Source organism: Neopelma chrysocephalum, unplaced genomic scaffold, assembly GCF_003984885.1.
Source record: "Neopelma chrysocephalum unplaced genomic scaffold, ASM398488v2 Primary Assembly neopelma1_75, whole genome shotgun sequence".
NCBI lineage: Eukaryota > Metazoa > Chordata > Aves > Passeriformes > Pipridae > Neopelma > Neopelma chrysocephalum.
In genome coordinates, this window is record NW_020897736.1 from 3,734,157 (window position 1) to 3,738,155 (window position 3,999).

General features: G+C 45.8%; 1 protein-coding gene across 1 annotated transcript in view; it reads left to right on the top strand.

Moving 5' to 3' along the window:
• Positions 1-3,598: 3,598 nt before the first annotated feature.
• The window catches only part of SEMA6D (semaphorin 6D), a 217,067-nt gene continuing 216,666 nt past the window's right edge, over positions 3,599-3,999 (top strand). Inside the window, exon 1 of the mRNA XM_027688109.1 lies at positions 3,599-3,669. The gene's annotated coding sequence lies outside the window, so the exon portion shown is untranslated. The remainder of the gene's footprint in view (positions 3,670-3,999) is intronic.

Genomic DNA, 3,999 nt, shown 5'->3' on the forward strand with positions numbered 1-3,999 from the left:
TTAATAAGAAACCTGTGAAACAAGCAACATTATCTCTTGGAGTCTGTAACAGCTGACAAGCAGAAATACCTTGCTGAGCAACAGTGTAGCATGAAAGAGCAATTTGCTCAACAAGGGCCATCAAAAGTGCTCCAAACTGAAATAGGAAGGACAGCAGCATTCCAACGCGATAGGGATCATCCTTTTCTAGCAGCCCTAGTGAAACAATTGAAGAAGGAGCAGGCATATCTCCAAAGAGTTGTTACATGTGAAAGTGGCTCAGTATGGATCTGCCTCCAAACACTGCTGACAAAGTCTTTTGGTAAACTAGACATTGGCATTGGCTCAGAAACACTTAATAGTGAAGAATAACATTTCTCACAAGCAGCCTCTGAGGGCTCTTGCCTGCTTTGCAACATTCAGGAGTGACTATTTGGTGCTAAATTATACAGGGTCTCCTGTCATCTGTCAAAGTTTTCTTCATCCTGTGGTAAGTACCTCAGAAAACAACTAACTCTGAATGCTTCCAGGAAATGTTCTAGTTTACACTGAACTTAGTATAAACTGAATGAGGTGTTAAGATCAGAACAGATAATAGCTTTTATTTTAGGAAATGGAAAGGGAAAGAAAAAGTTAAGCAATGCTATGACATCAAGTTACAGTGACTGCTAACTAAGAAAAGAAAGAACACAAGGCTGAGTGGAGAAAAGCTGATTATAAGTTTCCCTACTTTGTACAGAGAATTTCTTTGTCCATCCAAACCTTAAGCAAGGTACTAAAAGAAATATCACCACGAGAGTTAAAAGCACCTTAACCCCCTGCACTTAGTTCCCTTTCTCACTAGTGATTTGCATCCACATTCCTATATCCAGGGCTACTGTCTTCCACCAGGCAGCAAAGCAGGGTTCCTCCCACCTCTCTTGCTGGAGCACTGTTGAACTCCATGTAGAAATAAATGCTGTCTGAGAAGTATGAGCAGGTCTCTAGTCTCCTGGTTCTTACCTGAGAGAAGACTCTGATCTAATTCCTGCTCCAGATAATGTTATTTGTACATATTGAAATAGTATTGGCAGGAAAATAATCTTCTCTTCCCTCTTTTTACATCCCCAAATAACTTATAACTTAGTAGATGACAATGAGAATTCAAATTTACTCAGGCAGAGAACAGATCTGAATCTCCTACGTGCTTCAAAATTTACCTACCCTCTAAGAGAGTAGAAGAGAGAAGATTGATGAAAGCGACTCTGACGCATTTGTGAATCTTGTCCTGGAAATACCCCAAAAAATTATTCTGCAAAGATAATCCAAATGTGTATTTGAGGGGACTAAGCGAAACTGCATCTTTATTGAATTTAGTGCATGAGAAAAAATAGTTCACCCAGAATTTATCTACAGTTTTGTTTAAAGGGAACTAAGCATAAATTCCAAACAATGTAATCACTGATTTCATAAGACAGACACACGCTCACAACTTCAAGCAGGTATTGTCAAGGAAAGGAAGAGAATGAGTGCACATTCTCTTTTCCAGCAATGAATGTTCAATTGAGATTATTTATGGGACAGAAAGTGAAGTGCAGTGATTGACAGTAAGTAGAGATTTCTGCCCCATGTGGTCACAGTGTAATTCTGCAAAGGGAACTAGAGGATGCTAATACACAGGCTGACCTGGCTCCAGGACATTCAGACAGGAACTGTAGTCAGAAAAGGGAAGGTGCTAATGTCTGTCGAAATGCCCTGTTCAGACAATGTTGCACTGCAGTGAAATGGGATGATTTCTTGCCAAACAGGAATTTCAGCACGAGAAATCTTCGCTGTACCCTCAGTGCCTTCTGCAGTCAGTGGGAAAGGCAGCCAAGAGAACGGTGGTGATGGCAGCATGGACAGTCTGGCAGTGCTGGACAGTCGCAACACACTGGAACTGGAACTGCTGTGCTCTGAACAGGATTGTTTCCTCTCCAATGACTGTAATGGGTGATCCCATCCATCCACCAGCTGCCCATCTGGCCATTCCACCACTCCCCTCCCCAACAGGGCAGGGGAGACAATAAGGTGGAAAATCTCGTGGATCGAGATAAAAACAGGAAGATCACTTACCAGTTACTGCCATGGGCAAAACTGACTTGCTTTGGGAAAAATTATTTTAATTTATTGCCAACTTGAACTATAGTTGGGTAGCAAGAAGCAAAGTTAAAAATTATCCCCTTCCTCTCCGGGGGGGCCTTCGCTGCCTCACCCTGACCCTTCTACCTCCTCCTGCCTTGAGCTTCTCTGAGGGGCTCAGCCCTGCTCTGGGGTGAGGATGGTGGGGAACCAGCTTGGAGTCGCTGAGTCCACCCAGGGCAGCTGCTGCAGTCCCGCACACCTGCATATGAACACCTGGAGCAGGGAAAGGCTGCACAAGGCAGCTGGGCACAGTGAGCACAGCTGGCTGCCGGGAGGAAGAGGTGCCAGGGGTGTGTGAGGGAGCCTGGCTCCATCCCACCTCAGCAGCCTGTCAGACACAGTCCTTCTGGCTAGGTCTGGCTCATGGTGACCATGACAAAAAAATCAAATGCCATTGCAAAATAGTGGCCAACAGTGAGTCCATTCCCAAAACCAAATACAGAACAGGGACCCTGAGTGCTTCAGCTCATTTGGAAAAGTAGGAAGAAATGAGGTTTGGAAACCTGCAAGATGCCACCAAGAAGAATTAAAGCAGCAACAATACCAAGGGCAAATCCTCCCCCACAAGTAATCGCCCAGTGTCAGAGTGACCCAGCACACGGGTTTTCACAGGACAGAGTGCCCAAACAGGGTGAGAAGGGCTGGGGGACAGGCTGTCCCTCAGGTGGGCTCCAGGCTCAGCAGAAGGGTGAGGGACAAAGGTTGTGGTGCTGGACCTGCACCTGCCGCTGATGGAAAAGGAAGGAGAGAGGATTTCAGAGAACATATCAAAGTCGGCTCCCTTGCTTGTGGCTTGAAGCCAAGCTGCTGTTGCAGAATCTGAGAAACACAATTGTCACTGAGGACTTCTAATAGACAAAAAAAATTTAGGATATAATAGCATTTTTGTCCCTGCACAAGTGTCACTTTCCTCTGTAGTTCCTTATTTGTAGAGGAACCCATACCTGAAGAGGGGTGTGATGTTTTCCTTAATAGATTATGCTTGAAGATAAACTGCAAAATATTTTCTCATCTATATGCTTTAGGTTCCATTAATTTCCAGAGGGAATATCTGGTTTCTGAACTCAGGTTAGAACTAACCAAATTACTTTTATTTTTCAGTGAAAATTACAGTAAAACATTCAGATTAGACATTATGTTGCAATGCCACAAACCTGGGATTTTAATAAAATAGCAAAAAATAAAAAAAATCACCACCACCACCAAAAACACCAGAGGTTGCAAAAATGAGTTTAATTTTATATTTTGTTTCAAATCTAAAGCCAATTATCTCTGATGTTGGCTGAGGGAATATTCTGAAAAGTCTGCAATGCAAAATCTGCAACGACACAAACCCAAAGTGAAACAAAAGATTTCCATTTCATACCAAAGTCAAAAACTAGAGCTTTTATTGGAGAACTTGGACCCCACTGGGAGTGACCCTGAGCTGTCTGCTCTAACGCTATTGCAGGTGTTAAAGAGGAGCGGAGGCACTTTCCAGACGTCAGTTCCTCGCCCGGACAGGACCTGCCGCTCCTCGGGAGGCAGGTGAGCCGCGGGAAGAAGCCCGTGCGCACACGCAGCGGGGAAGAAGTTCGCCGGGATGCAAAGCAGGAAAAAGTAAAGCGAGTTACTTTTCAGAGTAAAGTCTCTGCCTGCCACCTTCCCCCGCAGCAAAGTCAAATGACAGCACTGATCGCTGGGGAGCATTTGCAGCGTGGCTGGGGCCGGGCAGCTGCTGGGTTCGCCGAGCCGCGGCCGCGCATCCCGGCGGGGCACCGCGTTACTGCGGGGCTGGCTCACGGCCGGGGGCAGAGCGGGGGACACGCGGGGCCAAGCACGGAGGAGGCGAGACCGGGGCCGTGTGGGAGCGCGGGC